This window comes from Haliaeetus albicilla, chromosome 23 (assembly GCF_947461875.1).
Source record: "Haliaeetus albicilla chromosome 23, bHalAlb1.1, whole genome shotgun sequence".
NCBI classification, from domain to species: domain Eukaryota; kingdom Metazoa; phylum Chordata; class Aves; order Accipitriformes; family Accipitridae; genus Haliaeetus; species Haliaeetus albicilla.
The window spans coordinates 2,876,165-2,885,294 of record NC_091505.1 but is presented as its reverse complement, the minus strand read 5'-3'; the positions used below and the strand labels follow the sequence as shown (position 1 = coordinate 2,885,294).

Below are 9,130 nucleotides of genomic sequence, written 5' to 3'. Positions count from 1 at the left end.
CTGCTTGGCCGAAAGTGCCGGGAAAACAGCTCCAGTAGCGAGCAGCTCCCGGCAGAGACATTTGCATGCTGGGCACAAGCCTTTCCCGTCATTAGCAACACGTTTCTCTTTAGATTTCAGCCGTAGTTAAGACAGCTGTTACATCTGGCCTGACAGAGGCACCAAATACATCATCCCAGAGGAATAAACAACTCAGGAGCAGCCTGAAGGGATGCGGCAGTGGTCACCCACTGGCAGGGATGCTGGGACACGGGGTCCAGCACCCAAACCTTGTCACGGTGAGAAGGCAGCGAGAGTTCCAGGGCTCGTGGTCCTGCCAGCGCTGCCTTCAAAGGAGGGCAACCCCGACGGCAGGCAGCCGGGCCGCGGGCAGCACTACGGGGCTGCCGCCTGTTATACCCGGCCAAGGCAAAACGCACGCTGTGGCATCCTTTCTCCGCCTGACCTTCCCAATGTTTGGGATCAAAATATTAGAGGTGGCATATTCCGCCTCGTTAGCGAGATTAAAGTCAATTCTGCTTGGTTTGGCTGAAAAATGAGGCAACCCAAAAGCGCTGGTGTGAGCAGAGGGTTTTCGGGGCACAATGCACCATCCAGCTCCGCGTTTGGCTTCCTTTTGGGGGTGGAAATGGCAGCACTGTGTTCACTCCAGCGGCTGCAGGCTGGGTGGGGAACGTGGTCCGGCTCAGCCATGCTCCTGCCCCACCTGATTTACCACGCGGTTGAGCAAAACCACTATTTCTGGCCCAAACAGAGCAATGGGATGGGTCTATGTTGTATTAAAGGGCTTCTGGAACAGTTTAGCTGCCTGCTAGCCTTCACCGTCCAGGTGAAGAGGTGTGAAGGCACTTTCTGAGAGTGCTTCACTGGTTTTGAGTCTTTCCTTTAAAATAGAAGCTACGAGGACATGTTCCTGCAGAGAAGTGGAAGCTCCTGGCCGGAGCCACCAACCCCAACCACCGTCCAGCTGCCAGCGGCCGCCCCGGCTCTGCCGTGTAACCCCGCGGGACCTCGGCGAGAGGTGCCAGAGATGCTCTGCTGACGGGAAGAGCTCAAGCCGGCGCACAAAGGAGGCAAGGATCCAGCTGTAAATTAATATTTTATAGAACACCAAGAAAAATCAGAGAGGCTAATTACAGCGATAATCATCGCGGCCTGGAGGCATTTCCATGGAAGTCAGGAATTACCCAGGATTACCTCACCCCTTGCAGCAGCCTGCGCGGGAGGTGAGCGTGTGCGGCGGCGGCGCGGCACCCGGCACCTTTTCCTGTGCCGGCTGGGGGTCTGCAACCCAAACCGAAGAGCAGTCGGGTTTTGGCAGCCTCCCGGCATCCAACTCCAGATGCACGGCGCTTGGTTTGCTGAGTTGAGCGTGATGGAGGTTGGAGTCGCAGGGTTTTTGGCTGGTGCTTACCCCGGCACCGCTGTGCCAGCGCGCGCCTGTTTGTCCCCAGTGCCACTGATGCGACTCCAAGTAGGTTAAAAGCCCGAGGTGTTCAGGGCATCGCTAGCAGAGAAGTTTATGGATGTGCCCCCAGGATAAGCTGTTCCCATGGTACGTTAATTAGTGGTGGTAACTGGTAATTGCATAGTTTATCCGGGGACAGAGTAAATTCCCCATCAGCTCCTCAGTTTGGAGGCTGGGGGGCACATCCCAGATCCTGCACGGCATGAGGTTGGCCCCACGCTGTTTGCGGCAAGCCGGGAGCATCTCCAAGAGCTGCGTGGCCAGGAGGGCTGCCTGCTCCTGCCCCATGGCCCAGAGCAAAGCCAGGGCAAACATCTCCAGGGTGAGCAGCTCCCAGAGCAGAGGAGCATCAGTGCAGCTGGTTTGTGCAGCTGAGCTCAAGCAGGAGGGCACTGCCATTCTAAGACCCAATCTGCAAGTGGGAAAGGAAAAAAACTTGGGTAAAAACCCCACGCCTGCTGCGCAGAGCTGGGGAGAGCCTGGGCAGAGGCTGCCTGCACCCTGCCTGAACCCAGTGGCAGCACCCCTGGTACTGGCAGAGACACCAGGCACAAAGCATCCCCTCCCACAGCTCCGGGGTGGGCACAGAAAGAGAAGTCCCTAATCTGTAGAGTCGGTAAAGAGGCAGAGAAGAGCTGCAAGGACCTTCCGTCGACAGACCATCTGCCAAAATGTCCCCTAGCACGTGGCCTGGCCACCACCTGAGGCTGCGGTGAGACAGCGCAGGTCCCTCCCCGCGCACAGAAGTGGAGCTGATGCTCCCCGGCTCCATCCACCTGCGCCAGGAGCAGCGTGCTGCCTTTCTCTGCCCGTCCCCGCAGCGTGTGGACCAGATGGCCGAGCTGCATGGGGCACCCCGGGCACGCTGCCCGCTCGCTTGCCCGTGCCCTCCGAGCTCAGGCGTGCACAGGGGCTGTGAGCACGCTCGCCCGGGCGGACAGGAGGTGGTCCAGGGGCTCCTGGGGCTGAGGCCCGAGGTGGTTGTGACACCCATCGGATTTGCTCCTGGCAGTTTGCGGGTTCATGACGCGCTCACCCGCTCCTGCCAGCTCTGGCAGCACGAATTGCCCCGGAGCTGCTTCAAGCAAGGGCTGGATGTCACCGACGGCTGCGGGCAGGGTCGGGCAGCTCTTGGGCAGAGGGGCTGCTCGCACCTCCTGGCCGAAGGCGAGTCCTCCGAAGCCCTGTCCCTGCGACGAGGTGGTGCCGACGTAGGCTGCGCCGGTCCTGGGAGGAGCATCAGCCTGTCTCACCCCGACCGGCTGCACTTCTGGCCCTGTTCAGGTCAGGGAAAACTTTTCCTTCATTTTTTTGAGATGAAAACACCTCCGGTAGCAGCAGCTCATGCAGCAGCACAGGGACAGCACAGCCCACCAAGGAAGTCCAGGCTGAATCCGAAGCAGCCGGCCTGAGCAGCCAAGCTGTCCCGGCCGCTCGAGGAAGGTCCCTGCGGACACCTGCACGTGGGGTTGGCACCAGAGTGCAGCAGCCAGGGCTGGCGCAGGCTGCAGACCTGCCCGAGCACCTCCGGGCAAGTCAAAGCTGCCCTTATGCTGCTGCCTGCAAAAGAGACGGGCACTGGGACGAGACAAAGCCTTGTGCCAGACCCCTCTGTCCAGCCTAGTGAGTTAGCAGGAGATAGCGGCTGTCCCTTGTGGGATGCTCTGGCCGTGCGTCCGTTCTTGTTTTCTCGATGAGGATGGGGAGCAGTCGCAGCAGCATCAGGGCTGGGGTGCAGCAGCCTGATGCGCTGGGGAATGGGGAGCTTAGCCCCGCTGCCTCCACAGTGCTCGCTGCCGTGCCTTCCTTGGAAACACGGCTTAATCCAGCCCTGGAGCACTCAGTTAAAAAAAAAAAAAAATCAAAGCGTGAGTCATCCCACTCCAAACCTCAAACCATGTCACAGATCATCCCTTGCTCTGCTGAAGTTCTCCCACTTTCCCCATATGCCTCAGTGGAAGGGGAAAGGGGAAGCAAACACGATTTCCCACATCCCAGCTCCTCGCACAGCTAAAAAACCGGTCTCGCCTGGCTCACTCTGCCCTCTAGTAGCAGCTGGATTTACAGCAATATGTGCATTTTCTGTGCGATGCCTTGCCCTGGTGCACTGCCAGCCTCCAGCCCTCAGCTGCCCCTTGGGTGCCCCGGCTGGGCAGGGACACGGCCGTGGGGGTGGGAAGGGGTAGAGGGACACCAGAACCTGCCCTGGCTCCGCTGGCATCCCTGGCATGGAGGTGCAGCTGGCACGGGCAGAGCCGTACCATTTTCTTACAGTCCTAACACCTGAGCGAGTCGTTTATGTCCTTCCTTGGCCGGCCTGGAAAATCTCTGCCGGTCACCGGGGCTGGAGCGGGGACAGAGCCCGGGCAAGGGGTTTGCGTGGGCTGGAGTGGCCCGAGAAGGGCAGAGCCCTGAGGGGGGGTCGTTTCTGGACACCCAGGCTTGGGTTCTGTTAGCTCCAGCTGAAGGCTTTGACCTGGTCTGAGACCAAGGGGCACCCATGGGCTGTGGGAAGAGGGGGGGTGTTTTGGAGGTAGTGGCATCAGACCTGCCGGAGACCCCCAAACGGTGAGACGAAGCCCTTGCGAGCATTCGCACCAAACGGCATCTCAGCGTGGTCCAGCGCCGGCTCTGGGGCACGACCAAGGAGAGGACCGAAAAATCCTCGGGCAATACCAGTCGGTAGTGGTGGCGAGCTGGGGAGGACGGAGGTTTGCTTGCTCCGGTTCTTGGGCTCAGCTACCAACTGGATCATCACCCTCGTGCCGTTCTGCTTGCCAGTACCGCGGGGCGACCCAAGGATATATCACAGGGCGCAGCGAAAACACCGCGGTGCCCAAACCGGAGGAGAAGGCGATGCCCAAACCGTTCCCCTTCGTACCGGAGCATCCTTTCACCTCCTAAATCTTGCCACCCGAAGGATTTCCATCGCGGTTCGCGGCGAGCCCAGGTTGCGAAACTATGGAAAATTCGGTGTTTATTGAAAAACGAAAAAAAAAAAAAATTATGAGGGAGGGAGCTGGGGGTCCGCACGGTCGGGTCCCGCGTACCGGGGCTGACCGTGCGGAGCGGGGCGGAGCGGGGCGGAGGCGGTGGCGGGGGGGGCACATGCGCCGTGCGCGCACTGCGGAGCGGCGCGGAGAAGCGCGGAGAAGCGCGGAGCGGGGACGGCGGCGGCCGCGGCCCTGCGCAACCCGGGGGGGGCCGCCGCCGAGAGGGAGACACCCCCCCCCCGGCCAAAGCCACCGTCCCGTGTCCCCCCCCCAAAAAAAAGCCGGCGGAGGTGAGCGGGGGAGGGATGCGGGAATGACGCGGTACGGGAAAAGGGGGGGGGGGTCTTCCCGCTTCCCCCCCCCCCAAAATGCAAGCTCACACTTGGGGGGGGTCACACACCATCGCGGGGGGGCGGGGAGGTGCTTTGCAGCCTTTTTATTGGGGTCCCCCATATGGGGGGGCATCCTTGCAGGGAGGGGAGCCCCCACCGCTCTGCATCCTTGCATGGAGGGGGGGGTCTTGCATGGAGGAGGGGGGTCTTGCATGGAGGGGAGGGTCCTCTACTGCTTTGCTTCCCTGCGTTGGGGGGGGTCCGGGCTGCTTTGCACCCCTGGATTGCAGGGGTGTCCCCTATAGCTTTGCATTCGTGCATGGGAGGGGGGGGAGTCCGTGTCGCTTTGCATCCTTGGGGGGGTCCTCCTCACTTTGCACCTATTCATCGGGGGGGGGGGGGGTGGGGGGATCCTCCACCGTTTTACACCTTTGCGTGGAAGGGAGGGAGTCAGGCTGTTTTGCACCTTTTTATCGGGGGGGGGGGTCCCCAAAGCACTTTGCATGTTTGCATCGTGGTGCTCAGGGCCTCTGCATCCTTGCACGGGGGGGGGGCATTCTGGTAAGGTGGAATCCTAGCAGCTTTACAACCTTGCAAGGGAGGGGGGTCAGGCCCCTTTGCATGGCAGAGGGGCTGCTGTCACTTTGCATTCCTGCATGGAGAGGGGGGTACCCGGCTGCTTTGCACCCTTCACGTTGGGGGGGGGGGCATCACTTTACATCCTCGTATCTTGGGGAGGGAGGATCCACCACTGCTTTTCGTTTTTACATCATTGTGGACGATAAGCTGGGGCCGCGGTCGCCTGTGCAGGGAGAGGCACCTATAGCCAGCGTAGGGCAGGGCTCATCACCCCCTGGCTGGGGAATGGGGGCGTATGGGGGGGGGGGCTGAAGCCTGGTGTGAGGCTGGGGAACCAGAGGGGACAGGAGCCCGGTGGCACCTGCCACGCATGGCCCCCCCCACCCAGCCCAGGGCCCTCCCTGGGATTTGGAGCCCCCACCGGTAACCCCCCAGCCCAGGCGACCCCCCCAAGCAGGCTGCAGGCAGGCACCCCCCCCAAGGGTGCAGAGCCTGGGCCTCCATGCTCGGTGATTCAGCTACTTGCAGGGAGCTTTAATTTTATCGCTTCAAACTCGAGTTCTTGCTGCCTCGTGGTGGTGTCAGCGTGATAAAATACCTATGGATTAAGATGCTTTTTAGCGTAGTTTGTGGCTGCTTTGTCTGCGGCTGCCTGGCATACAGCAGCCAGCTGCCGGATACGCTGCCGGACACGAGCCGGAGGAGGGGAGCGCAGGACCTGGATGGATGGGCAGATTGGCAATGGCAGAATTAATAATTCATCTTCAAAACTTCAGTGTGCCAAGGCACACCCCTCATTTGCTGCATCTCATTGCCTGGATCTTAGAGAGAGGTTGCTGGTTTCATTTTTTTAAAAAACAGGTATTTTGATGGCATTTCTGTATCTCAGTAGCATCCTCTATAACGGTGATTAGGGGAGGCTGAAGACAGCATCAGTCCGGCAAAACTTCTTCTGGCAGCTAGAAGGTTAACGTGCACCCTGCTCTTCTGTCGCAAACGCAGAGCACGCTAAGGGCTCTTACACATAACGCCTGTGATGCAACTTAGACCCCAAATGTCCGCTCCTTTCCCAAGGAGCTGAAGCCCACAGAGAAAACTCGAGATGAAGCATATTTTGCTTTGAGCTGTCATCTCCCTTGGCCCAGTTCTGAACCAAAGATGCTCATCCTCCATTTTATGGTGGATGACAAATCAGCTGCGGATGCCAAGATCTTGACAAGTTACGAACAACAGCCCTCAAGCCAAAAGTGTTAAAATAAAAAAAAAAAAGGCAAGAACGTTTTTTTGCAGAGCTGCTCATCCAAAAAGCCACCCTCCGAGCTGCACCCCAGGGACGAAAGCCGCAGCGTTTCGCACATCTCGGTGAGCGGAGGGCACGCAACCAGCTCCCGGGCGGGACCTGCCCTCGCTCCCCCAGATCCCACCGGGATTTTTGCAGGGCTGCACGTACAGCGCCGGCAGGCGAAGGAGCGCTGGCGGCCTGGGAAGGGACCACCCGGGGAACATGGCACAGCCCCGGCAGGGAACCGCATCTGAGCTGGCTGGGAGCGCTCTGTGGCTGGAGATGCTGGTCCTGCGGCTGTTCCCAAAGGCAGTGAGCGCCGGGTTTCCAGAAAGACCCTTGCTGCTCACCGAGGATTTCCCGGGTTTATCAAAGCGCCTTCTATATCGGGGGAGAATAAGGCTGGTTTGTTCAGCAGCGTCCTGCTCGCACAAACCGCCAGCGAGTGAGAGAGATCCTTCTGTTAATGAGCTGAGCACAAAAGGGAAAAAAATGTCATTGAAGATTTTCCTTTGGTGATAAAGAGTCATTAAAAACAACACATGATTCCCGGGCCAGCGGGGATCTTTTCCAGCCAAAACAGAGCCTGGATCTGTGCTGCCGTTCCCACCGCCCCATCCCGACTCCTCTGAAGATCAAGGCAGGCATCTCCGCTCCCAGGCAGTCCTAGCACAGGAGCCACGCACAGAGCAGCGTCATTTCATTCACACCTGGGTTTCACCCCTTTCTCCCTTTGGCATTAGAGTATCAGGGCGTTGTGTTTGCATGGATTTAGTTTGTATCCGAAGCAGAGATAAAGCCAAAAGCCGGTGGTGGGTCTGTCCTGGGGCTGGCAGCAGCTTCTATGAGATGGGAAGGACCCAACGAAGCGGCCTTCAGCTCCCTGACCAGTGCCGGGGGACACTGAGGGCTCCCCATTTCTGAGAAATCAAACAACAGAACCAAACCCCACATCAGCTAAAACCCAAGGAAAACTGCCTGAAAACCCCGCTTGCCCATTTGGTGTTTGCTAGTTGTATACCTGTAAAGAACCATTTAGATAAAAAACATTAAGGAGCCTGTTAGGATGAGCTTTTTATACTAACCCCAAGGTAGCGAGGCGGTTGCATTTATGGCATCCTCCTAAGCAGGCTGTTTGGTGAAGGTTGGTGTTGCAGAGCCCAGCCTTCAGAGGCGTTTGTGATTTAGAGGCAATTTAGTCAAGTGCTGTTCCTAGAGCTGAAACATTTTGCGGGGGGGGGGGGGGGGGGGGGGGGGGGGGAAGAAAAAAAAATACTGTGGCATTTACTAATAAAACTCTTCAGGAATATTTTTAGCTGTGATTTAGCGTTATGTTGCACTTTGCTGTGAAGTGTTCGTTCGCTGAAGCCTCCTGGCAGTTGTTAGCCGTGGTAGAGCTGCCTTTGGCTGAGTTAGCAGAGGAGGAGAGCTGCAGATGGACCGGAGGAGAGGTGCGGGCAGCACTCCCAGCCGGAGCGGGCGATGTGCCTTCCCGGTGGGGCACAGGTCACCGATTCAGCCCCAACCCAGGGAGGGATGCAGCTCTGCCCCAGGGCCAGCCAGGCGTCCAGCTCCCTCCTCCCTTTGGCCGGAGGGCCTGACCCTTTCCCTGCAGTTGCAGCTCAGCTTCAATCCGTTCTTGGCCGACAGCAAATGTTCCTCCGTGCCACCCAGGATCAGGGCTGAGACCTCTCAACTCATTTCACATGTGCTGTGGGAATAGCGAGTCCGCAGCCCTGGCTTCCAGCCTCCCCCGAGGAGATAGCCTGCAGATGGGGGACCAGAATCAACATCCCACATCCTGGGGCTTTTCAGTCCCCAAGGCATTTTGCTACCCGATGCTTCACCATGGGATGTGCTAACCCTTCTCGCTCGGGATGGGGCTGGGGTGCTTTCCGTGGCCCCAGACCACTTGTAAAGCCAGACTCCTTCTGGATGCAGAGGTCTCAAGGAGGGGGCAGGCAGTGGCATTGCTTCTCCCGTGCCCATCAGCCTCAGTGCAATCATGAGAGTTTACTCTCACTGAAGATCTGCCCTCTGGTTTATTTTAAGCAGGGGGAACGCTTGAGATCCAGCCGGTTTTAATATATTTAATTAACCTTTGGACAATAGCTCTGGAGTGATTATCAGCTTCACACAAAGCAATGACATTTGTCATGCTGGTAGTGTTCACAGTCATTTGGGCTAGCAACAAATTAAAAAGTGGTTGCAGATGTATTTCGCAAATTAGAGTCCTTGCAGTGCAGATCACGCTCCATTTTGTGTGAAGTAAATCAGCAGATCTGGTCCAGCTCTAGCAAGCAGGTTTCTCCGCATTGCAAAGAGCCACCTGCACAGTTTTTGCTGGTTGATTTTTTTTCTGAGACACCAAAGCTTCAGTCCCTACAGGCTATACACTCTGCTCTCCCTCCCGAGGCTGTTCATGGCCCACATCAGCCAGACATCTGAGGTTAAGAAGAAGTTTGGGGCCACCTGA

The 9,130-nt window shown here is 58.2% G+C and overlaps 1 long non-coding RNA gene across 1 annotated transcript; it reads right to left on the bottom strand.

The window, feature by feature from the left end:
- Positions 1-1,080: 1,080 nt before the first annotated feature.
- Positions 1,081-4,516, bottom strand: LOC138690687 (uncharacterized). Its single transcript, XR_011329443.1, has 2 exons — positions 2,505-4,516; positions 1,081-1,880 (listed from the first exon to the last, which is right to left on the bottom strand). It is a non-coding gene; the product is annotated as an uncharacterized lncRNA (long non-coding RNA).
- Positions 4,517-9,130: the final 4,614 nt, after the last annotated feature.